Raw genomic sequence first — 27,395 nt, 5'->3', positions numbered from 1 at the left:
CTAACGCTATGAAGGCCAACATACCATTTGTCTTCTTTACTGCCTGCTGCACCTGCATGCTTGCCTTCAGCGACTGGTGCACAAGGACACCCAGGTTTCATTCCACATTCCCCCCTTGTTTATAGCTATTCAGATAATAACCTGCCTTCCTGTTTTTGCTACTAAAGTGGATAACCTCACATTTATCCACATTATACTGCATCTGCCAAGCACTCACTCAGCCTGTCCAAATCACATTGAAGCATCTCTGATCCTCCTCACAGCTCACCCTCCCACCCAGCTTTGTGTCATCTGCAAATTTGGAGATATTACATTTAGTTCCCTCATCTAAATCATGAATATAAATAGTGAATACCTGGGGTTCTAGCACCGACCCCTGAGGTACCCCACTAGTCACTGCCTGACATTTGGAAAAAGACCCATTTATTCCTACTCTTTGTTTCCTGTCTGCCAACCAGTTTTCTATCCATCTCAGTACACTGTCCCTCAGCCCATGCACTTTGATTTTGCACGCTAATCTCTTACGTGGGACTTTATCGATAGCCTTCTGAAAGTCCAAATAAACCCCCATCCGCTGGCTGCCCCCCATCAACTCTGCAGGTTATCTCCTCAAATAATTCCAATAGATTTGTTGAGTATGATTTGTCTTTCATAAATCCATAAATCCATCCGATTCTACCACTGTTTTCCAAAAGTTCTGCTCTAAAATCTTTTATAACGGTCTCTAGAATTTTACTCACTACCAACATCAGGCTGACTGGTCTATAATTCCCTGTTTTCCCTTTACCTCCCATTTCAAATAGTGAGGTTAATTAGCTCCAATTTATAGGAACTGTCCCAGCGCCTACCGAATCTTGCAAGATGACCATCAATGCATCCACTATTTCCAGGGACATTTCCTTAAGTACTCTGGGATGTAGATTATCAGGCACTGGGGATTTATCAGCCTTCAATCCCATTATTTTACCCAACACCAATTATCTACTAATATTGATCTCCTTCAGTTCCTCCCTCTCACTAAATCCTGTGTTCCACAACATTTCTGGTATAATATTTGTGTCCTACTTTGTGAAGACAGACTCAAAGAGTGTATTTAGTTGGTCAGCCATTTCTTTGTTCCCCATTATAATTTCCCCTGTTTCTGATTGTAAGGGACCTACATTTGTCTTCACCAATCTTTTTCTCTTCGTGTCCTAATATAAACTTTTACAGTCAGTTCTTAAGTTCCTTGCAAGCTTCCTCTAGTCCTATGTGGATAGGTGGATTGGCCATGCTAAATTGCCCGTAGTGTCCTAAAAAGTAAGGTTAAGGAGGGGTTGTTGGGTTACGGGTATAGGGTGGATACGTGGGTCTGAGTAGGGTGATCATTGCTCGGCACAACATTGAGGGCCGAAGGGCCTGTTCTGTGCTGTACTGTTCTATGTTCCTCTCGTTTCCCCTTCTTAATCAATTCCTTGGTCTCTTTTGCTGAATTCTCAACAGCTCCCAATCCTCAGGTCTGTTGGGTTTCCTGGCCAATTTGTATGCCTTTTTCTTACAGCTAATACTGTCTCAAATTTCCCGTGTAAGCCATGGTTTGGCCACCTTTCCCATTTAACTTTTGTGCCAGCCAGGAACTGGTCTATGGATGTTTGCCATTGCTTATCCACCATCATCCCTTGAAATAACATTTCCCAATCCATCATAGCCAACTTACACCTCATACCATCATAGTTTCCTTTATTAAGATTCAGGAACCTAGGGCGCAATTCTCTCCCCCCCCCCCCCCCCCCCCCCAACTCCGGGTGGGAGAATCGCGGGGGCACCGGGCGAGTCCTGCCACGCCACCCCGGCACCCGCACGCGATTCCCCCCCCCCCCCCCGCCAAAAATGGCGCATCGAGATTTACAGCAGGCCGCTCGGAGAATCGTCGCTCACCGTTTGCAATTTACCAGAAAGTTTTCTAAGTGTGGTAGCGAGCGGGAACTACCACGAGATCCCCGACAGTTGACCCGGCGAGGCTGTTACCAGTATCAAACATTAATTGGTCCACTTAACGAGGCCCAGCGAGCTTCACACCGCAACTGACTGTCCTGCCGGTTGACACGCCGGGACCCTACCCACCACCCGCCCTGCTGATGAGGGGAGCTGCACTTCAATCGATTCCCACAGAGATAATTCCACACAGCATGCAGCCATCTCACCAAGGAGACTACCTCCATGATTCAGGGACGCAGACCTGTCCCGACTGCTAGACGTGATGGTGTCACAACGGGATACCCTGTTCCTCCGAGGAGCTCGGCGGGCCAGCCAAAGAGCAGCCAGGGCTGCCTGGGAGGAAGTGGTAGCAGCCATCAGGGCAGGAAGCGTGACCCGGAGGACCACCAACCAATGCCACAAAAAGCTAAATGATCTCCACCGGGCCGCATGGGTGAGTTGATTTTGGCCCTCGGCATCGGTCCCACCTGTCACCCCCCCTAACAACCATGCGCCTGGCACTGCCCCTGTCCAGCACCATGCCCACATCCAACCCCACCCATGCCCAATAGTTGTGCTCGCCCTTCCCCCCCTTCCCCCCATACAATCTGCCCTCTTCTCCCCCGCCCTGCTGCATGATGCATGCGGCCCACGATGCCCTCATGTACCGCCGCAGGAAAAGCTGGTCCATAACAGACGGGAGAGAGCCCAGTTGGGCAACAGGCTGCTGGACATCAGATTCCTCAACCCCTTCGAGGAACGGGCCCTGGACATTGTGGGGGTAACCGGGGAATGATCAGTCACTGTCGTCGAGAATGACCTGCGCCAATCCAGTGGCCCCCGCCCACAGGATCAGTCAAATGTGAGTTGTACATTCCAGCATATTGCTCCTGCCCCCCACTGACCACATGTCCATTCTCCCACAGGACCTCCATCCGATGGCACGGTCCCACCCTATCCAGGGTGCTGGCCCATCCAGGGTGGGCCCACCTCCATGCCTCATCGGAGGAAAGCTCTGAGGATGCCACCATAATAGTCGAGACACAGCTATCATCCCCACCCTCCACCAGTGCAGAGACATACACCTTGCTGGGCGAAAGTAGTGGACAGGCTTCTGGGGTACATTCTACACAGTTGCTGATGCACATCAGGTGAAGGCAGGAACATCCAGGCAAGACAGCAGTCAGAGTTCTGCTGAATACCAGGACCCAGTTGGGTCCCAATCAGATGCTGAGCCTCTGGACCAGGCCTACCTGGAGCTGATGGAGTCGATAGGGTGCGGCCAGGAAATTCAGCAGGTTATCGTCACCCTCCTGCTGTCGACATGGACCCACTGACAGTGCTGACACAGGCCCATCACCCTGGAATAATGTAAGTCAGAGCTTGGGATGGTGGGACAGGGCGATTGTGGGGAAGAAAAGGTGAGGTGGGCCAGGTGGGTGATGGGGAAACGGATGTTGTGGGATGATTGACACTTAGCCATGTCCTATGTGAAGTGCGCTAAGGTGATGCCCTCCCTGGTACTCCGGGCATGACGGACCCTCACCGCTATTGTATGTCCTCCATCCTCTGCCTGGCCTGTGGGCCCTCCCCAAGCTTGTCCTCCAGCCCCTCCTGGTTTGGCTCCTCGTCCTCCTCCTATGATGAGGCTGCATTTTCCTCCTCCTCCACTTTCAGCATGCCGCCCTGCTGCTGTGCCAGGTTGTCGCGGGCACAGCAGACCATCACAAAACGATGGATCCTCTGGGGGGCGAACTGCAGTTCACCGCTTAATGACAGCCCAGGTGGCTTCATGGGCTTCATTATACCAGGACTCTGCTTCGGTCACAGGTCTCCATCCTGCGGTCATTAGCCAGGTCCTAAGCGGGTACCCCTCATCTGCCAAGATGCCGGTGTTCTCCGAGTGCCCGAGGATGTAGCTATCATGCACGCTCCCAGGGAAATGTGCGCACAAGTGCATGATCATGAGGTGGTGGTTCCACACAAGTTGGACGTTCAGGGAGTGGAACTCTTTCCTGTTGATGTAGGGCACTCCCTGATGCCCTGGTGCATGCAAGGCGACATGTGCGGCATTTATTACCCACTGCACCTGGGGCATGCCAGTGATGGAGGAGAATCCTGCTGCTGTAGCCATCTGGGATGGCCACTTCCAGAATACAAAATGGATGATCGCAATGACTGCAGGGAAACATGGACAATGTTAAGAAAGCAAGCAGGCACAGAGCCTGCATGCATATTGGAGAAGGCAGCTCCCAGGCGAGACTGAAACTGTAGGTTAATTAACATATTGATGGCCCATCTCCGGGAACAAAGAATAACACTCAAGCCACCGATCTAGCTCCAGACACCCCGGCGCCAGTTCCCCAAACCGAAAGCGTAAACAAAGTGTGGTGATCGTAGATCTGAGTAGATGCAATACAACTGAGCAAGCACTAGAGGGAGCACGGGAGAGCTATATATACACAGGGACAGGAAATTGACTCCGGAAGAGGAGCACCAAGAATCCAGAGAGACCGCGTCAAATGAAATCGTGAAGAATTTGACTCCAAAAGAGGAGCACCAAGAAAGCAAAGTCTGAAATTATCCACACGGGACACTCATTGAGCATAACAAGAAAACCAAAGCCAAAAGAAGCACAGCAGAAACGAGAACAACAGCAAGATCAAAAGCAACATGAAGCGCGACAAGAACAACAAAAATCGCAAGAAGCACTGCAGAAACAAGAACAACAACAGCACCAACAAAAACTACAAGCACAATGACAAAAACTACAAGAAGAACAACAAAACCAACAAGAAGCATAACAAAGACAGAAACGACAAAAACAGCAACAAGAACGGCAACGAAAACAACAAAGACAGGAACGACAGAAACAACAGCAATGAAACAACGACTTGTACAAAATGGTACAACTCTGCACATGAAGGACAATGCCACAGCACACTGCAAAGCAATGACAAGACTACAAACATGCCATGGGATGACAACGAATCGCACAAACTCACATCTGCTCCAGAACAAGCAAGCATAACAGCTTTCAAGGCAGATGAAATAATAAATCGATACCACCAGCACAGAAAAAAGTCCATGTCAGTCAACATCAGTGGTTCGACCTTGCAAACACCTCGGGATGACGCATTGGTTACTTAAAATAACAAGAACACCAACAACATTCACCACGTCAACAACAACAAAAGAAAAAACTCAGTGAACAAATTCATCAAGTATGGACTCATAAATGTTTTTATTAAGAGTGGACTCATAAATATAAATTGGCTTTGTAAAATATGCAATAGCACCATCACTTGTATAGATACACATATCATAAGTAACTGTTTTGTACAATTTTCTTTAACGATGTACAGAAAATATGTAAAGAAAAAAGGGGGGATGTGGTGATCGTAGATCTGAGTAGATGCAATACAACTGAGCAAGCACTAGAGGGAGCATGGGAGAGCTATATATACACAGGGACAGGAAGTGATGACACACTTCACGGAAGGCAGAACTGGTAGCAGGACACAGACACACAGGCAGGCAGCATTTGAGGTAGCCGTAAGCTAAGTTCTGAAGAGAGAACAAATTCACAATAAAGCATCTTCTCCACATTTGAGACTACGAGCTTTATTAAGACACGAGGAACAACACATGGTACCAGGATTGGCTTCAGATGCTTACTACAGGACAACTCAGCTGCAGATACAGAAAGAACAAAATGGCATGGAAATCTCCCACTGGACATTGGACTTGGGAAGACATCGCTTATTCGAGGATGTGGCATGGAACCCCGCCTCAGCTGGACACGACCGGCAAAGTAAAAAATGTCTGGAAAATGTTTAAACAATTGTTTGATTTATATATCATAGCTAATGATGTAGCAGCAGCCTCAGATAAAATTAAAATAGCAATGCTCATCGCAGGACATGAAGCGAGGAAAGTATATAATGGATTTAAATACTCAAACGATGAAGACAGCAACAACTTACAAACAATACTAAACACATTTGAAGAGTACTGTAAGGAATTTGAACAGCACAGTATGCTCAGAGGCCAAACTGCACAGAGACTGCGTGATGCAAAACTCAGACAATCACTATCAAAACAAGAAATCGCGAGTGAAAAGTACAGATCAAAAAGAAGAAATACCTTGAATTTTTCACAAAGCCAAAACGCTGAAATCCAGTCCAGATCGAAAGGAAAAGGTAACTTACAACCATCAGAAAGAAGAAACGCTGAAATCCGCGATAAAATGGCGTCCGACCACATTTTACAGTCTATGGGGCACAAAGAACTACAAACTGCGTCTGCGCATGCACAGGAAACGGAAGCCGCGCATGCGCAGTTACAATCACCCATTTTGCGTTCTGCACATGCGCAAACCGCGCATGCGCAGTTTCAAAACGTTTTGGCCGCGCATGCGCAGTGGACACAGAACCGCACAGTAAAGGAAGGCCGATTTGCACATGCGCAATTGATTCCTACGCATGACGTCACGAGCGTCATGATGTCTGAACATCCGGACCACGCCTACTTAAAAGGGAAATGCCCGAAAATTGAAAACAAAATACTTAAAGCGGTAAAACTAAATTTTCTTGCCTCAGAACACAGAAAAACGCCTGAACTTAAAACAGCAGTTGAAAACAAATCGCACAACACCCTGGAAAAAGCAGTCTGCACCACCCAAAGTGAAGAGAACAAAAAGAAATCATAAACAAAAAAAGATGATTTGTTTTTCGAAGATTACTACTCAGACATGGCTGAGTTATTCGGATATGCTGATCACAGCATCAGCGACACGGTCGCAAAGCTCAACATGAATCTACTCGTGGTAGATGAATCCAACACCATGGTGCCATGGCAGATCGTCGATACATTGGATGACAGCAATACCCAAGACGAAGACGACGCCACACAGAGAGCACAGAAAGACTCCACAGAGAGAGCAATGACAGGCTCCACAGTGAGAGTGATGAAAGACTCCAAAAGGGAAGCAAGCAAACACTCCCTGGCAAACGCCATGCATGAACAAGACCATGAAGGTCAACCCGCCGTATCTGAGCAACCGCAAGCAGACTATGAAAGTCTACCAAGCTCACATAAACAAGAAAAAGACAATGTACATCTACCCACTGCATGCGAAAACAGCGACAAGGTGATCACACTCGACATACAGAAGGTACAGGATCACAGCGAGACTGACAGTTCTCAGCTTGCCTGTACAGAAGCACAGAGTAGGGCCATCCAAGAGTCCAGTGAGACAACGCCAAAAGAAACCATGCAGATTTTGACTCCAGAAGAGGAGCACCAAGAGTCCAGTGAGACCACGCCAAAAGAAACCATGCAGATTTTGACTCCAGAAGAGGAGCACCAAGAGTCCAGTGAGACCACATCAACAGAAACCATGCAGATTTTGACTCCAGAAGAGGAGCACCAAGAGTCCAGTGAGACCACATCAACAGAAACCATGAAGATTTTGACTCCAGAAGAGGAGTGCCAAGAATCCAGAGAGACCACATCAATTGAAATCATGAAGATTTTGACTCCGGAAGAGGAGCACCAAGAATCCAGAGAGACCGTGTCAAATGAAATCGTGAAGAATTTGACTCCAGAAGAGGAGCACCAAGAAAGCAAAGTCTGAAATTATCCACACGGGACACTCATTGAGCATAACAAGAAAACCAAAGCCAAAAGAAGCACAGCAGAAACGAGAACAACAGCAAGATCAAAAGCAACATGAAGCGCGACAAGAACAACAAAAATCGCAAGAAGCACTGCAGAAACAAGAACAACAACAGCACCAACAAAAACTACAAGCACAATGACAAAAACTACAAGAAGAACAACAAAACCAACAAGAAGCATAACAAAGACAGAAACGACAAAAACAGCAACAAGAACGGCAACGAAAACAACAAAGGCAGGAACGACAGAAACAACAGCAATGAAACAGCGACTTGTACAAAATGGTACAACTCTGCACATGAAGGACAGTGCCACAGCACACTGCAAAGCAATGACAAGACTACAAACATGCCATGGGATGACAACGAATCGCACAAACTCACATCTGCTCCAGAACAAGCAAGCATAACAGCTTTCAAGGCAGATGAAATAATAAATCGATACCACCAGCACAGAAAAAAGTCCATGTCAGTCAACATCAGTGGTTCGACCTTGCAAACACCTCGGGATGACGCATTGGTTACTTAAAATAACAAGAACACCAACAACATTCACCACGTCAACAACAACAAAAGAAAAAACTCAGTGAACAAATTCATCAAATATGGACTCATAAATGTTTTTATTAAGAGTGGACTCATAAATATAAATTGGCTTTGTAAAATATGCAATAGCACCATCTCTTGTATAGATACACATATCATAAGTAACTGTTTTGTACAATTTTCTTTAACGATGTACAGAAAATATGTAAAGAAAAAAGGGGGGATGTGGTGTATGTAGATCTGAGTAGATGCAATACAACTGAGCAAGCACTAGAGGGAGCATGGGAGAGCTATATATATACACAGGGACAGGAAGTGACGACACACTTCACGGAAGGCAGAACTGGTAGCAGGACACAGACACACAGGCAGGCAGCATTTGAGGTAGCCGTAAGCTAAGCTCTGAAGAGAGAACAAATTCACAATAAAGCATCTTCTCCACATTTGAGACTACGAGCTTTATTAAGACACGAGGAACAACACACAAAGCAAGGCCAACGGCCACCTTGGACACGCCCAGCCATCAGGGCACCCACCCCTGTATTGGTCAAGATCAACATCAGTGATCAAGATACGGCCCAATTAATTGGGGCCAAGTTCAAGGCCCGCCCAAAAGCGCTGAAGCCCCTTTGGGTATAAGAAGAAACCTCCAAGATAGAATCACTCTCTTGGACTCGGCTCTCAAAGCGGAGAGACCCGTCCACCAGCTGCACCAGAAGCAAGTAAGTCCAAGGTCAATGCTGGATATCAGACGGACAACCTTAGCTGTTCTCCTGTCACCTCTTCGTACCCAACAACCTCAGATCCGAACAACGGCCATTGTTCCTCTGACTGAGTGGGCACCCGAAGTTAAGTATAGGCGTTAGCGTTAGATATAGTTTAATTTGTGGTATCTGTGCATAAGTAGATATTATTGTGTGTGTAAATAAATAGTATTGACTTTGAACTAATCAACTGGTGCATTGGTTCTTTGATCAGTATTCGGGTTTGAACCTTGTGGTGGTAGCGAAAGATACCTGGCGACTCTTGAGCAAACATAATTTGGATTAAGGAAGGCGACCATATTAACTGCCATATTTATAACCAGATAAATAGAGAAACACTGCCTGGGCTTGGTCCAGGTCAAATAATATATAGTCAGCTTCCCGGGCAAACAGGGCATCCAAGACTTCACAGACGCACTTGTGAGCTGCTGGGTGGGATATTCCGCACAAATCCCTGCTTGAGCCATGGAATGAACCTGAGGTAGAAAGGTTCAGGGCTTCAATGACCTTGACGGCCACCGGGAGCAGGTATCCTCCTCCTCCACGTGGTGCAAAGTCTGCAAAGGCGTGGCACAGGTGCCGCACCGTACCCTTTTTGAAACGGAGCCTCCTCCGACCCACACTGTCCGTCATCTGTTTGAATGACCAGAGACACCTGTGCACCTTGAGTCATTGCTGGCCTGTCTGTCTGGGTCCCTCCCTCACCTGATGGGTGACCGAGTCCTCAGGGTGTGGGACGGGGCCCTGCACATGGGCCGCTGCCTTGAGCCTCTGCCCTTCCTGCTGCCACCGCCTGCTCCGGCGTGTGGCCACCAGGCGAGGTTCAAGGGATCATCCATCCCATGTAATATCTGTAAGGAATTGACGAGGGTGAGGGACAGTCAAGCAGCGATGGCCTCCAGCCCGGTACCCTCCAGTCCCTCATGGTTCGCCCTTCCCATCCCCTACCGTCCCTCAAGGTGCCGTCCAACACACCCTGCACACGCACCGCCGACTGAAGCAAGAGCCCACGGGCACCCGAGCCTGTTCCCACCCCCTGGTAACGTTACCTTTTCCGGGTACTGGTTCCCTCCTTGGTGCACACACCCACCCTCTGGTTGCGGGCATGTCCCCAGTGCTGACGCCCAGCTCTTGGTGTTTAGGTGTTGCCTTCTGCCCCTGTGGTGTTGAAGCCTCTGGTGTTCAGGCAGAGGGTCGCCTCACAGTCTGGTTTGGATGCGAAGCAGTAACTGAAAATTAGCGGTTAGCACTGTTGCTTCACAGCACCAGGATCCCTAATTCGATTCCCGGCTTGGGTCACTGTCTGTGTGGAGTTTGCACGTTCTCCCTGTGTCTTCGTGGGTTTCCTCCGGGTGCTCCGGTTTCCTCCCACAAGTCCCAAAAGACATGCTGTTAGGTAACTTGGACATTCTGAATTCTCCCTCTGTGACCCGAACAGGCGCCGGAATGTGCCGACTCGGGGCTTTTCACAGTAACTTCATTGCAGTGTTAATATAAGCCTACTTGTGACAATAAAAATATTATTATTAACTCTCACCTCTCTCACGATCCTCTGACCACGACGCATTCAAGCGAGTGAATGATGACGCCGGTAGATCTCGTCCTTCATCATTCTTTTGGGCCCTGGGGAGATTCATACCCACTATGCACCCCCACCCTTTAAATCCCCCTCCACCCTACTTTCATGGGCACAGTCCCCTTCAGGCCCTGACCCTGGGCAGTGCCACCCTGGAACCCTGATGCTGTTCCTACCAGCTTTGCAGTGCCACCCAGGCATCTGAGCAGTGATGTAGACCAGACCAGGCAAGAATGGCAGATTTCCTTCCCTGAAGGACATCAGTGAACCCGGATGGGGTTGTACAACAATCAATGATACTTGCCATGGCCGCCACTCCTGAGATTTCAATTCCAGTATTATTGATTGAGTTTAAAATCCAACAGCTGCTGTGGTGGGATTTGAACCCATGTCCCCAGAATATTAGCCTGAGCCTCTGGATTATAAGCCCAGTGACAGTACCACTACATTCGGACAAATGGCCTGTTTATGAGTCATTTATCCTATCTATGTAATTCCCGTTAGCAAATAACTGCATCAGCAGTTTGCTCAATTTTCGATGTATGTGGTGATTAGGCCTACATTAGACTTGATGATGAATGCACTCTGTAACCAACTTTATCATGTCAACAGATTCGACAATCTTCACATGGCTTCCTCAAAATAAGCAATAGAGGTTATACTGGGAGTGACATGGTAGAAATATCTTCCCTCCTGAGCCTTCACTTAACTATTAGTCCATATACCTGAAGAAGAGATAAGTGTTGCTGACTACTCAATAAATATCTGAATTGCTGCTCACCTCATGTGGTGAGGTGGCATGCATTTAACCTAGAAATCTACAACAGGTGACACAACTTACTTCAACTGTTAACATAAGCGGTTAAAGGGTATAAGAATCATGGGTGTAAGATCAGTGTTCATGGATCTACTATTTTGAAATAGTCGGCCAATTCTGAGTCAAGGATTTGGTTTCTTCGCCTGAATTCTTATGCTTGTGTTACCTCTTTTGCATCATCTCACAAGACTATCGGGTGAACTTGTGACTTCTAATCCCAAAGTAAACCGAATCTTTACAGACTTTCCAACATTCAGTACCTGATTTTCAAAGCACTAAAAGCTATTCCTTAAATCCTTTTGCCCAAATTCTATTACATCCCACGTTTTACATGATTAATCCAGTGGGTGCTAAACTGTGCCCTTTAAAGTATTTTACTCTGAATCCCAATCTCAGGGGGCAATCAACCGTCCTGATTGCAAGGCTTTTAAATCAAGTACCGTGAATGCATAAAACCAAGAGTGACTTGTCTGTTCCTCAGTGAACAAGGTGCCCTGAACCTTCTTTCTAATACTGCATTAGAGATGAAGAACTAAGCTATTGACAACCATGAAGTCACATCCTTCCACTTGATAGAGTAGAATGGCAATACATAACTTCACCAATAGCGCTGTTTGTTTTAAAATGGATCATTGTTCACGATTCCTCTGCTTCGCATTAACACCTGCCAACTGCTTATTTGATCTGGTTTTACAACAGCGACAAAGTTAAATAATATTTCAGACACAAAATATCTCATGTTAACGAGTGACTGTATTTGCATTGGCAGCATGAACAGAGACTTCTATAAATTCCTTCCAGATTTAAAAAACAATAATATTTGGGTTGAAGTGAGTTTACAGCCTGTGGTGCAATCTGTGTCTGTGTGTCTGTGTGTGTGGAGAGGGGTGCGGGTGGAGAGGACGGGGGAGCACACGGTGGGGTGGAGGAGGTTGCATCAAGCCAAACATTCCAGACGAGAATTTCAGATGGTTTGAGATGACCTAACCGAGATTGTGGCGGAATTTGTAATGCACTCCCAATAAAATAAGATTGTTATTTAATTTAACTTTCCATGGTAGGATTAGTTTTGAGCAGTTAAAGTGCTGTAAAATCCTCTGCAGCTTTTAAGACCATCTTTTCCCAACATTGCCTGTCACGGTTTTTCTCCACATGCATCTATCATGAGTGAATGGGGGAGAGTTACAATGAGGTTCAATGATTTGACATCTTCGATGTGGCAGTGGAACTGAGGCTTTTGGAGTGCTGTTCCCTGAACTCTCGGTCATCGGTTCCCTGAACTCTCGGTCATCTCTCCCTAGGACATCGGTTCCAGTCCTGCCCAGGTGCAGACCGTCCGGTTTGTACTGGTCCCACCTCCCCCAGAACCGATCCCAATGCCCCAGGAATTTGAATCCCTCCCTCTTGCACCATCTCTCGAGCCACGCATTCATCCTATCTATCCTGACATTCCTACTCTGACTGGCTCGTGGCACTGGTAGCAATCCTGAGATTACTACCTTTGAGGTCCTACTTTTTAGTTTAACTCCTAACTCCCTGAATTCCGCTTGTAGGACCTCATCCCGTTTTTTACCTATATCGTTGGTGCCTATGTGCACCACGACAGCTGGCTGTTCACCCTCCCTCCCCCCAGAATGTCCTGCAGCCGCTCCGAGACATCCTTGACCCTTGCACCAGGGAGGCAACATACCATCCTGGAGTCTCGATTACGTCCACAGAACCGCCTGTCTATTCCCCTTACGATCGAGTCCCCTATCACTATAGCCCTGCCATTTTTCTTCCTGCCCTGCTGTGCAGCAGAGCCAGCCACGGTGCCATGAACCTGGCTGCTGCTGCCTTCCCCTGGTGAGCCATCTTCCTCAACAGTATCCAAAGCGGTATATCTGTTTTGCAGGGAGATGACCGCAGGGGACACCTGCACTGCCTTCCTACTCTTGCTCTTTCTTTTGGTCACCCATTTTCTATCTCCCTCAGTAACCTTCACCTGCAGTGTGACCATCTCGCTAAACGTGCTATCCACGACCTCCTCAGCATCGCGGATGCTCCAAAGTGAGTCCATCCGCAGCTCCAGAGCCGTCAAGCGGTCTAACAAGAGCTGCAACTGAACACACTTCTTGCACGTGAAGGAGCCAGGGACAGTGGACGTGTCCCTGAGCTCCCACATCGCACACGAGGAGCATGACACGGGTCTGGGATCTCCTGCCATGTCTTAAACCCTTGGTAAACTTAAACAACTAGAATTTCAAAATAAAAATAAATAAATTAGACAATGAAAAGAAAAAGAGAGACTACTTACCAGTCACTACCAGGGTTAAAAAGCACCTCCTCACACTCTGCACCGAATTACCTCACTGCACCAAATTACCAAGTTTCAATCCCCCACTCTGGATGAGTCTCACTCCAGATGAGTCTCCTGGAAAAGTGCTCGCTTACTGTGTGCGCTGTCTGTCTGTCTTTTATACAGATCTCAGCTAACCGATGACTCAAAAAATACCTTAACTTCAAAGAGAAGAATACAATGTGCCCCTAAACAGGCCTCAGGTGATTGACAGATAACTGCCTCTCAGCAATTAGGGTGGGGGCAGCTTCAACCATACAAGGCTGCATTTTCTGACCCCACCAGGGGTGTGAACAGAGGCAGACAAGGAAATATTGACGCTGGCTATGCCATTTTTCCAACACTGTTCCAGTTTCACCCGGGTGGGGAGAGGGCAAAATCGTGCTCCTGCCATATTGGATTTGGTACTGGGTAATGAACCAGGACAGGTGTTAGATTTGGAGGTAGGTGAGCTTTTTGGTGATAGTGACTACAATTCGATTACGTTTACTTTAGCGATGGAAAGGGATAGGTATAAACCGCAGGGCAAGAGTTATTGCTGGGGGAAAGGCAATTATGATGCGATGAGGCAAGACTTAGGATGCATCGCCTGGAAAGGAAAACTGCAGGATGGACACAATGGAAATGTGGAGCATGTTCAAGGAACAGCTGCTGCGTATCCTTGACAAGTATGTACCTGTTAGGCAGGGAGGAAGTGGTTGAGTGAGGGAACCATGGGTTACTAAAGCAGTTGAATCACTTGTCAAGAGGAAGAAGGAGGCTTATGTGAAGATGAGACGTGATGGTTCAGTTGGGTCGCTTGAGAGTTACAAGTTAGTTAGGAAGGCTCTAAAGAGAGAGCTAAGAAGAGCCAAGCGAGGACATGAGAAGTCTTTGGTAGGTAGGATTAAGGATAACCCTAAAGCTTTCTATAAGTATATCAGGAATAAAAGAATGGCTAAGGTAAGAGTAGGGCCAGTCAAGGACAGTAGTGGGAAGTTGTGCGTAGAGTCCGAGGAGATACGAGTGGTGCTAAATGAGTATTTTTCATCAGTATTCACACAGGAAAAAGACAAAGTTGTCGAGGAGAATACTGAGATACAGGCTACTAGACTAGAAGGGCTTGAGGTTCATAAGGAGGAGGTGTTAGCGATTCTGGAAAGTGTGAAAATAGATAAGTCCCCTGGGCTGGATGGGATTTATCCTAGGATTCTCTGGGAAGCTAGGGAGGAGATTGCTGAGCCTTTGGCTTTGATCTTTAAGTCATCTTTGTCTACAGGAGTGGTTAGCACAACCGCCTCACGGCGCTGAGGTCCCAGGTTCGATCCTGGCTCTGGGTCACTGTCCATGTGGAGTTTGCACATTCTCCCCGTGTCTGCGTGGGTTTCGCCCCCAAAACCCAAAAATGTGCAGAGTAGGTGGATTGGCCACGCTAAATTGCCTCTTAATTGGAAAAAATAATTGGGTAATCTAAATTTATATTTTTTTTAAAAATCTTTGTCTACAGGAATAGTGCCAGAGGACTGGAGGATAGCAAATGTTGTCCCCTTGTACAAGAAGGGGAGTAGAGATAACCCCGGTAACTATAGACCAGTGAGCCTTACTTCTGTTGTGGGAAAAGTCTTGGAAAGGTTTATAAGAGATAGGATGTATAATCATCTGGAAAGGAATAATTTGATTAGAGATAGTCAACATGGTTTTGTGAAGGGTAGGTCGTGCCTCACAAACCTCATTGAGTTCATCGAGAAGGTGACCAAACAGGTGGATGAGGGTAAAGCAGTTGATGTGGTGTATATGGATTTCAGTGAAGCGTTTGATAAGGTTCCCCACGGGAGGCTATTGCAGAAAATACAGAGGCATGGGATTCAGGGTGATTTAGCAGTTTGGATCAGAGATTGGCTAGCTGATAGAAGACAAAGAGTGGTGGTTGATGGGAAATGCTCTGACTGGTGTCCAGTTACTAGTGGTGTGCCACAAGGATCTGTTTCGGGGCCGTTGCTGTTTGTCATTTTTATAAATGACCTGGAGGAGGGCGTAGAAGGATGGGTGAGTAAATTTGCAGATGACACTAAAGTCGGTGGAGTTGTGGACAGTGCAGAAGGATGTTACAAGTTACAGAGGGACATAGATAAGCTGCAGAGCTGGGCTGACAGGTGTCAAATAGAGTTTAATGCAGAAAAGTGTGAGGTGATTCATTTTGGAAGGAATAACAGAAAGGCAGAGTACTGGGCTAATGGTAAGATTCTTGCTAGTGTGGACGAGCAGAGAGATCTCGGTGTCCATGTCCATAGATCCCTGAAAGTTGCCACCCAGGTTGAGAGGGTTGTTAAGAAGGCGTACGGTGTGTTAGCTTTTATTGGTAGAGAAATTGAGTTTCGGAGCCATGAGGTCATGTTGCAGTTGTACAATACTCTGGTGCGGCCGCATTTGGAGTATTGTGTGCAGTTCTGGTCGCCACATTATAGGAAGGATGTGGAAGCATTGGAAAGGGTACAGAGGAGATTTACAAGAATGTTGCCTGGTATGGAGGGAAGATCATATGAGGAAAGGCTGAAGGACTTGAGGCTGTTTTCATTAGAGAGAAGAAGGTTAAGAGGGGACTTAATTGAGGCATACAAGATGATCAGAGGATTAGATAGGGTGGACATCGAGAGCCTTTTTCCTTGGATGGTGATGTCCAGCACGAGGGGACATAGCTTTAAGTTGAGGGGAGATAGATATAGGACAGATGTCAGAGGTAGGTTCTTTACTCAGAGAGTAGTAAGGGAGTAGAATGCCCTGCCTGCAACAGCAGTGGACTCGCCAACACTAAGGACATTCAAATGGTCATTGGATAGGCGTATGGACGATAAGGGAATAGTGTAGAGAGACCTTAGAAGGGTTTCACAGGATGGTGCAACATCGTGGGCTGAAGGGCCTGTACTGCGCTGTAATGTTCTATGTTCTATGTTCTAATCCCAGGTCAAGACCAGTTGATGTAGCTGACAAGCTCATTGATGGAGTGAGTTGAGAATTTCACGGGGATGCTCAAGCTGCACATGCTGTCTGGGCCTGACTAGTTGAAGCGAGCCAGTGGACAACCAGTCATGGCCACCCTGAGGAATTATCTCTGACCCATAAAATTGTGAACAGCACTTCCGGAAAGAACTCAGTCATCGGGGTCCAAGTCATATGGACCCTATGTACCACATTAAAGTGTATAACGCTCATCCTTGCATAGGAGGAGGTTGCGTTGATTTGATACATTATTTCACTCCAGATTCCTCACCCCATTTTGTTTCCCAACTCTTCCTCCCATCTCTGCTTGATCCCTTCCACTAGGGCCGTCCCTTTCTCTCCCAACCACCCATAGATATCCCCAATCCTCCCTTCTCCTCACTCGTCCAGGATCAGCAACTTCTCTAGCACTGTATACTCCTACAATTGAGGAAACAATTCCTCCCACAGTTCCTCCAAACAGTTCCTCCCACGTAAAGTCCCTCACCTGCCACCACCTGAACTTACTTCCCCTCAGTAACTCAAGTCTCTTTCTCACACTTCCTCCAGCCCTGAAAACGTACCGTCTACAAACAGGCCTCTGAACCACTCTATCCCTTCCCCTCGCCATTTCCCATACTTCCCATCCATACCCCTCAGTGCAAATCTATGGTTCCCACAAAATGGGGTCAATACAGGCATATGCCCTAATTTGAAGTGCCTCCTCAACTGATTCCAAGTCTTAACTGAAGACTCCACCACTGGGCTGCTCATATACTTCCTCGGGGAAAACGGCAATGGGGCCGTGCCAAGGCCCTCAAATTCATCCCCCTACAAGAGTCCTGCCCCAGCCTGACTCAGCCCAACCCCCCTTCCCGTCACTATGGTCTCACCTTCTCAACATTCGCTGCCCAATAATGCAGCCGATTTGAGAGCACAAGCCCTTCCTCCCGCCTCCTTCTCTGGATCAAAGCCCTGCTAACCCTTGATGTCTCACCTGCCCACACAAACTCTGAGATCAGTTCATTCACCCTCCAGAAAAAAGCCTTGGGAAGGAAAAATAGGAAGGATTGAAAAATAAACAAGAACCTTGGCAACCCATTCACCTTTACCACCTGTACCCTCCCCGCCAATATCAAATGCAGGGGGCTGGATTTTCCAAGACATCGCGTCGAAATCGCGAAACGCGATCGGCCGGAGAATCTGCTCCGACGCTGAAATCGGGCTTGACGCTGGTTTTATGCCAATTTTGAATTCTCCGGGCCTCCCAACTCAACAAAATCGCGGCGCCCGCTGCGCGGCCTGGAGACTCGCTTCAAGTGCCCCGACGACCGATTCTCCGGGGCGTCAGTGATTCTGCTGCCCAGATGGGCCAAAGTCTCAAATGCGTTGTTCTAAACACCTATAAAAATTTGTGAAGCCGCCTCTGCGGGTGGGGGCTGCCAGGGTCGGAGTGTGGAGGGGAGGGGTGGAGACAGTCCGAGCAGTCAGGGAGCCCCCGCCATGACAGGGCATCGCCCACGCAATGAGCGCCATTACGGAAGCCCATCTTGTTGGCCATCCACCCTGGCTCCTGATTGAACGTAGGGCTAACAGCTGTATGGGTGGGTGCCACCCCTCCTCCACGGCCACCCCACTCACCCGCCGGCACCCACCGGGGGACCACCCAGGGCCACAGACGACAAACCCCCAGTGAGGGCTGTGCCATAAAATGGTGGCCGTGGCAGCAGGGACAGGCGCCAGGAGCGGGGGCACTGACGGGGTGGGCGTGGGAGACATACGTGACTGGGGCACGTGATGCCAACCTGGGCCACCATGTAGCCCATGGCACCTGGTTTTGCACGTGTCCATGTGCCATGGTAACATTTTCTCCCCTCACTCCCTGCAGATCATAATGTTTGGGAACCAACCAGCGATGTTGGTCGATGTGGGGGGGGGGGGCGACGGGGTCGTTCCATTAGCCGAATTATGACTTGTCCGGCATAGAACATAGAACAGTACAGCACAGAACAGGCCCTTCGGCCCTCGATGTTTTGCCGACCCATGATCACCCTACTCAAACCTACGTATCCACCCTATACCCGTAACCCAACAAATCCCCCCCCCCCCCCCCCCTTAACCTTACTTTTTAGGACACTATGGGCAATTTAGCATGGCCAATCCACCTAACCCGCACATCTTTGGACTGTGGGAGGAAACCGGAGCACCCGGAGGAAACCCACGCACACAGGGGGAGGACGTGCAGACTCCGCACAGACAGTGACCCAGCCGGGAATCGAACCTGGGACCCTGGAGCTGTGAAGCATTTATGCTAACCACCATGCTACCATGCCGCCCTATGCTACCATGCTGCCCTAACGTGCATCTCCCAGACTTTTGCCGCATAGGTGCTTCCGTGCCGTCACTGACGCTCTATATGTCCGTGCGGACCGGTACATACAGTTTCCTGTGGACCGTGCCCACCAGGATGGCCGGGCAGTGGGGTTCGCTGCCATCGGCAGGATGCCCCGGGACCAGGGGCTAATGGGGTGCATGTCGCCCTATGGCCACCTGCGGATAACAGGCTGCTGTTCACCAATCGAAAGGAGTACCACTCCATGAATGTTCAGGTGGTCTGTGACCACCAGATGTGGATCCTGCACGTCTGCGCCCGATATCCAGGCAGTATGCATGACTCGTTCATGTTGGCCCAATCTGTGGTTGCTGGGCTGATGACTCGTATACAGAGGCCACAGAGCGACATGGAGACCCACTACAATGATGCCCATTTGCGACCAGGGGTTTGGTGGAGAGGTGCTTCGAGGTCCGGAGGATGCGCTTCAGGTGCCTGGATGGCTCTGGAGGGGCCCTCCGATATGAGGCAAGGAGGGTCTGCAGCAGCCTCCACAATATAGCCCAGCAGAGGGGCGAAGTGCTGCAGGAGGACGAGGAGCAAGGGGGAAGGGCAGGCCTCTCTAGACGAGGAGGATGAGGGGGAAGGGGGCAATGAGCAGGGCATTGGGGGCTGGCCAGGTACAGGACGCCGCATAACGATACCGGGAGGGCCAGCAAGCACGGGGCGCTTTAGTGGACACGCGTTTCACCAACTAAGGGGGGGCCGGGGATGGGAGGGGGGATTGCTCGGCAGGGGCACGGACACCACAATACCATACCCCCTCACCACCAGACATCCTCACCTCCCATACTACCGACCACCCTCACCTCCCACACCACTGAACCACCCACATGCCCACCCCTCTCTGCTATATATACCTGCGGCACAACGAGCTGGGGGCACTGGGATGGCAGTGACAGTGGGTATGGTCCATGGGATGGAGGATGATGACAGCTCGCTCTGCGATGAGCTCCGTGCTTCATATCATTAGACAATGTCAATTACCACAAAGACGTGAATAGTGGAACAATCGAGGCTTTATTAAGCAAGATGTTGTGCCTCCTGTAGTTGGAACCAGAATGGCTGCAGCACAGAAGAGCACACACATTTATACGCCGCCTACTGGGCGGAGCCAGCAGGCAGGGATCTACCCTTGTACCTCTAATATACGGGCAGTGCCGTAATACATATAATATACTACTAGTGGTGACTACCACAACCGCCAACCGGGATGACCATTGCATGCGGGCTGGCCAGTCCATCTCATGGCCTAGTCAAATAGCTGGGGACAGGCCTCACTCATGCATCACTCCTCACCCACAGTGGCCATCACTGACCGCCCCACCCCCATACCCATCAGACACCCATCAGAACCATCTGTCAGAGCACAGAAGCGGCATTCAACGGTGTGAACATGTCTTTAATGTGAAGACGTATACAGGGCGAAATTCTCCATCCCCACGCAGGGTCGGAGAATCGCCCGGGGCCACCGAGAATCCCGCTCCCGCCATGCCCAGAATTCTCCCACCCGCCAGAAGTCGGCGTGCCGCCAATCCCACCGCCCGCCTCGGCAAATGGCTGGGGCCGGCGGGATGCAACGGTTTTATGTGCTGACGTTATTCTCCGGCCCGGATGAGCCGAAGTCCCGCCGATGAGGCCACGGGTCACGTTGGCGTTAATCAAAGTAGGTATTTAACGGCGTCAACCAGTGCTGATGGTTGACGCCGTTCAGCGTGGAGGTGGGTGACAGGCCGGGGGGAGAGATAGAACTGACAAACTGCGAGTGCCGGTGGGTTGGGGGTGGGGGTGGGGACTCTTTATGTGATGTCTCGCCGGGTGGCGTTGATGAAGTCGCCCAACGTCAACCGACGCGTCCCTTCCGCAGCGGGTGAAACCGACGTGAATTGCGTAACGCTGGCCCATTCGGGCCCGGAGAATACGCGATGTTTTGCAGGGCCATTTGCCGTCATGATGACTCATCAGCGCCGTTTTTGCCCGCCGGTCCCGGGCATTGCGACGGAAATCGGAGAATTTCGCCCACAGTCTGTGCCCTAGCCCCTATAACTAAACTGTGCCCTCCACCCATGCCAACTTAGCTGGTGTCTAGTTTTCTGGCCTTATGAGCCCTAACGCTAAGCCTAGGTGGTTCCTAGAGAGAACAACAGGAGTGGGGGAGGGGAGGCATGGGGGGGGGGGGGGGGGGGGGCTGGTCACATATGTGTGGGGGGTAGGGGGGGTTGGTGCCAGGGGGCACAGTGCTGGGTACTCAACCTGTCTGCCCTGAGGAGTTTGTGCAGCTTCTTTCTGCACCAGTCTGCAGTCCGGGCCACCACCCCGACGGTGTTCACTGCCTCGCCCACCTCCACCCAGGCGAATGATGGCGCCTGCGATTCTGCGGCCCGGCCCAGGATACAACATTAGCCTCCTCTCCTCCACGGCGTCCAGGAGGGTGTCTAGTTCCCTGTCTCTAAATCGCGGCGCTGCTCTCCGCGCCGCCATCTTGCCTGTGTGTGGGGGGAGAATATTTAACTCCAGCCGTGGCGTTGTGTCAATGACGGAAGTGGCCAATCAGCGGCCGGTCCGTCGCGCATTGCACGATGCGCCCGCGCAAGCCCATTGTGGCCCGTTGAATAGCTCCACCTGGGGGCCTGATGACGCCGTTGGGAAACTCCACGGTTTTCACAATGGCTTCAACACTTAACCTCGTTTTGGGAGAATCCAGCCGAGGGTGTCCCATCTATTTATTCCCTGCTAACCCCCACTACCAGACCTGTCAAATTCCACTTGTGCGTAGCAGTCCAGTCATGCATCACCTGAACCCCTAGACACCAAAATCTAACACTAGCCACCTTAAATGGCAGGGTTCCCAAGTTCGCACTTCGCCCCCGTGTGTTTACCAGAAGATCCCACTTTGCCAACATTCAGTTTATACCCAGAAAAAGCCCCCTTCTCCCTCTCCAAAACTCAACCAACATACCAACTGCATCACCAACCCACTCCCCCATTCCAAAACCCCTTTATACCCCCTCCCTTACACAGCCAGTTACCGAAGGCCAGAATCGAACTCGGGTCCCTGGCACTCTGAGGCAGCAGTGCTAACTACTGTGCCACCTGACCGTGCTGCCCCTGTCATCTATTCAGGGGTTGAGGGTTTCTTCCATAGGTCACCATGTGATTGAACAGGCCAATTCCCAACCCACAGATCTGCAGCAGGATATCCCAGGAGCTATTGAGATCCAGAGTGTAGAGTTTGCTTCCTTTTTCTTTCCTTCTTTGCCACCACCTCAACATGAAGCATGATTCAGCTTGATGGCCAAGGATGGAAATAGTTCATTTCGAATGATTATTTATAAGATCTTCCCAGTCTTTAATGGCAATGCAAGGGGAGTTTCATAGAGTCTTTGAAGTGTTTTCTTTGTCCTCCCCTGGAACACTGGCCATTGAGGAGTTGAGAAAACAGGGCTTGCATGCATAAATGTTAAGGTAAGGGCAGCAGCAACTCATGTCCCTACTTGTTTTGCATGCCATCCCCAATCGTGCGCCTGAATCAGCAGAGGGTCGGGAACCCATGATTGCTACATTTAATTTTTAATTTTTTTTTAAAATAATTTTTATTGTCATAAGTAGGCTTACATTAACACTGCAATGAACACTACAGTGAAAAGCCCCGAGTCGCCACATTCCGGTGCCTGTTCGGGTACACAGAGGGAGAATTCAGAATGTCCAAATTACCTAATAGCACGTCTTTCGGATGGAAACCGGAGCACCCGGAGGAAACCCACGCAGACACAGGGAGAATGTGCAGACTCCCCACAAACAGTGACCCAAGCCTGGAATCGAACCTCGGACCTGGGAGCTGTGAAGCAACAGTGCTAACCACTTTGCTACCGTGCCGCCCACAAGTGCAGATAGATAATAGCTTTTATGTAGAAAGAATTGCTTCAGAATGGAACAAAAAGGCTGCACAATTTGACTTCACTGCATTAAATTGCAGGGATGTAAGAGTGTAAGAACATAGGGGCAGCAAATTGACACATTGATTCCTACTGCCTCACAATGCCAGGGACCAGGATTCAATTACAGCTTTGGGTGACTGTCTCAGGGGTATCCTCTGGGCACTCCGGTTTCCTCCCACAATCCAAAGATGTGCAGTTTAGGTGGATCGGCCACGCTAAATTACCCCTTATGTCCAAAGATGTGCAGGTTAGGTGGGGTTACAGGGATAGGGTGGGGCAGTGGGTGCTCTTTCCGATGGCCGGTGCAGACTCGATGGCTGAAAGGCTCCTTCTGCACTGTAGGGATTCTATGGTTCTAAGGTATCAAAGACATGTAAGAAGAGAAGCCAATATAGCCAACCCGCCATTGCCCAGTCATTATAAATATGAAGTTTATAAGGTTGGGACTCTGTCAAAGAACGGGCAGGATTCTCCGTTGACCGACGCCAAAATCGGGAACGGCGATCGGGTGGATAATAGGTCCTGCGCCAAAATCACGGCAGGCGCTGGTTTGACACCGGGTCGCGATGCTCCGCCCCCTCCAAATCAGCATCATCGCAATGCATGACACGTGCAGTCGCAACCACATTTGCTTATCATTATCGGGCCCACCCGCGATGCTACACCTCGATGGGTCGAGTTCCCAATGGCGCAGGCCACGTGTGGTCTCAACAATTGTGAGCCTGGCATGGCACCTGCGGAGGGAGGGGGCATATGGACAGTGTCCAGCACGCCATTCTTTGCTGGCAGCTGTGCCGCTGGTCGGGGGGCTTCTGCCAGGGCGGGGGGAGTTGGGGGGGTTGGTCAGGAGGTGTGCTGTGGGGCCGGGGTGGTCGGGTATGTACAGCCGGTGCCACCTTCCCAGGTGAGATTGGTGGGAGTGTGGGGGGTGTAAGCATATGCGCAGCTGCAGCTTGTCAGCCCTGAGCGTGTCCGGCACGGACCTGTCGATTCTCCAACAGCTTTCCGCATGTTCCGCGGTGTTTCACACGGTGCTGGTGCTAGCCCTCACCGGTAGCGGAATCTCGGAATTCGCGGAATCTCGGCTAGCCCTCACCGGTAGCGGAATCAGTGCGGGTGTGGCGCCGATTTTTGCGACGTGGAACTCCACGGATCCTCTGTTGGCTTCAGCACTTATACACAAGAACGGAGAATCCAGCCCAACATTTTCGTCTTTATGGTAAACGTAATTTTACAGACACCTACAGCAAATCATTTTTCTTCTCTGTCCCATTGAGGTGAGAAGTTCTGTTATTGACAATGGAATATTTTCTACTACTGCTCAGTGTCAGCTAGGCTCTGTTGCTAATGACTGTGAATGAGAAACTTGCAGATTTAACTGACACTCTACCATCTGAGAAAATTGGCAAGGTTGACCCTTTAGTGCAGTAGTGAGGGAAGGTCACACTTCTGAAGGCGAAGTCCCATTCAGATGAGATCAAAAACCCTGATGCTGCCTGTTCAGATGAATATAAATATATTGTGATTCCCTTTGAAGAAAAATGGATTCACTGATCGTTCATTGAATTGTGGTATCCTGCTGTCTGTGATAGCATTTGGCACGTGTCCAAGTAAAAATCTCTACACAGGGGAAAGCTCCCTCTGCATTGCCTCACAATAGCCTGATTTTATTTTTAAATGGAATGCAAAAATGCCAGCAGAGGCTTGAATTCAGAGAGCCTGCCACCAAACCCGGCCTTTGCCATTTTCACCAGGTGGGGGGAGAAATGGGGTAGATTCTAAATAACAGATCCTTGACTCCGGGATGCAGCTGTCCATAGAAGTCATTGGTTGCTATACAAGTTCTTTATTACATCTCAGGATGTTCCAATCACTTTTAAGACAATAACTATTTATTCATAGGCAGACATAGGCAGGGCAGCACTTGTCAATTTGCACACCAACAGCTGTCTCCATTCATCTGTGATCATGGTGAGGTAGGTGCTTGAAACTTGAGTATGCAGATTAGTCCTCGTAAGAACAGGCCTGAATTTGATTCACTGGGAAAGCAAGTGTGCCGTTTTGGAGAGTTTAGTTACCCCTTTGGATATGATCTCATGACACCTTTGGGAGATGTCAGGTACCCTTTTGTGGAGGTAAGGTACCCTATTGGAGAGGTCAGATGCCCTTTGGGAATGTTAAAAGTAGACATAAATGTGCATTAAAAAGTGCATAAACTCATCGGAGCGATCAAAGCTGTCAAAATACTGTCAAAGCTGTCAAGGAACTATCAAACCATCAAAGTGCTGTCAGAAATCATTGGAACTGTCGAAGCTATTGATGGATTTAACTCCGTTGTGCTTTAAATTTTAAAAAGTGAGGCATTTTAAAAAGTGCTGGCTATTTCACTCTGTTGGCATAAGCCTGTGGATTATCATTATAGGTTTTGTGTTACGTGACCAAGTTTACAACTTAACATTATTATAGTGCGGGGCCTGATAAGTGAGCAGTTTGATTGACAACTCCAAGTGGTTATAGAAAATAAATGTTTGTTTTCATAAGCAATTCGTTGAAATAATTCTAATGTTTTTTAAACCAATTAGTGTGATTTTTTAATAACAAAGTCAGCAATAGACAACTTTATGTCAGAATAGCTTGTGAAGGTTTGCCCCATGGTGGATACCAGATGGGTTGGTGTGGAGGGGTAAAGACAAGGGACAGTGGCTGTGGGACATGGGTTGGCACTGTTGCCACAGTGCTATAAAGGATCAGGGATGTGCAGGTGACATAGGGAGTATGAAGGATGGTAAGGGTGAATAGAGGGGCATGAGGTGGCAGGAGATTATGAGGGGACATGGGGTTGGTACAGAGGCATGAGAGTGGCATATAGGTCCATGGTGGTGAGTGGGGCATGAGATATCAGGAATTGGCATGGATAGAGCATAGGAGGTGTGTGGGGATGTGAGGGGTGAGTGTGGAGGAATTTATTTTCAATTTTATCCGCAGCAGAAGGTCATTGACCAGCTTGACTCTGCACCTGGCAGTCTCCACATTCGTTCTAGGGCTGGTGGGTCTACTTTCTAATCCAGCCTACTGACGTGGACCCAAAATCTCAACTTCTGACCTTTCTCCCGGGGTGTGTTGTGGAGCCCGGAAACATCACGGGCTGGATTCTCCGCCCCACATTTGTGTTTCGCCTGCCAGCAGGATGTTCCATTACGCCGGCCGGTCAATGGGGTTTCCCATTGTGGGGCAGCCCCACACCATCAGGAAACCACCAGGCTGCCAGCAAAATGGAGCATCCCACCGACGGAGAATCCAGCCCCACAACACTGCACCCCTGACCTGGGAGCAAAAATACAGTCCAATGTGTCTCAATCCTGCCTTCATAGACATAATTATTGTATTGCTATTGCCTATGCAAACACTCTTGGTCTCATTGGGGGTGATAAATTATTCTGAATTATCAGATTTACAGCCACTGAATCACAGAATTGTTACAGTGCAGAATAAGGCCGTTCAGCCCATAATTTCTGCACCTGAAAATTAAGATTTATTTATCTTACAGCTGGCAGATAAAGAAGACTTTTACGCCATCGCCATGGATTGGATTCCATCTAGGCCTCCTGATTGTTCAAGTCAAGGACTCTCCAGAGGTTTATTTCGGCTGACGTGATGAATTGGATCTGAATTTTTCAATTTCAGCTCACTTGAAAGAAATAATGAGAACAAACAAACCTTCTGCATAATATCACAAAATTTATTTAAAATATCTTAAAATACTTCATTGGAAAAGCTTTTTGTTTTACAGAGGTTTTGTGTTGACATTCTGTATGGTTGAGATTAAATTACAATAAAAAATGCTGTCAGAGACATGGCCCCATATTTCACTTCAAATAAATAGGATCTTATATCTGTCAAGGATGAGGTTGACAAAAAATAAATAAATAACTTAACTATAATAAATACTTTGCCTCATAAGTTTCTTTAATGCATAGAGATGCATAGCATCCAACATGACTGGCTTGCGCTCAAAACATCTGTTAGAACCACGCGTTCATGTGAGCGAATTAGTTGGTGGAATTTTGCCTCGATGTTTTTTTCATAAACTGTTCACTTCAATGGAATTTTTTAAATCAAAAAATCCTCTTCTGTTGCTTATGAGCTGATAGCTATTTGAAAGTCTTCGCAATTTAGAGATGATCTCGGTGCTTCAGTGTTGGATTCTATATTTAACCTGTTTCATCTGCACACATCTTGTCCCCATGACCAAAGATCAAAATCAGGCACGGGGAAATGTATTGAGGCAAAAATGGGCTAAAAGACTTTTGCCCAACAGAGCCTTGAACTGCACTAATGTGCAAACACAAGTCTTATATCAGTGTTTAGCATCATGTGACCACCTCCATCAATGATGCAGGGATGGCTGTTGAATAGATTTTGTAATTGTCTG

General features: G+C 48.7%; 1 long non-coding RNA gene across 1 annotated transcript in view; it reads left to right on the top strand.

The window, feature by feature from the left end:
• LOC119964469 overlaps positions 1 to 26,815 on the top strand; it is an 84,368-nt gene extending 57,553 nt beyond the window's left edge. Inside the window, exon 3 of the long non-coding RNA XR_005460303.1 lies at positions 26,511 to 26,815. This is a non-coding gene — a long non-coding RNA (uncharacterized LOC119964469). The remainder of the gene's footprint in view (positions 1 to 26,510) is intronic.
• The last annotated feature ends 580 nt before the right edge of the window (positions 26,816 to 27,395 follow it).

The sequence above is a fragment of the Scyliorhinus canicula genome, chromosome 4 (genome assembly GCF_902713615.1).
Source record: "Scyliorhinus canicula chromosome 4, sScyCan1.1, whole genome shotgun sequence".
Classification (NCBI taxonomy): domain Eukaryota; kingdom Metazoa; phylum Chordata; class Chondrichthyes; order Carcharhiniformes; family Scyliorhinidae; genus Scyliorhinus; species Scyliorhinus canicula.
This window is presented reverse-complemented; position numbering and strand designations above follow the sequence as displayed.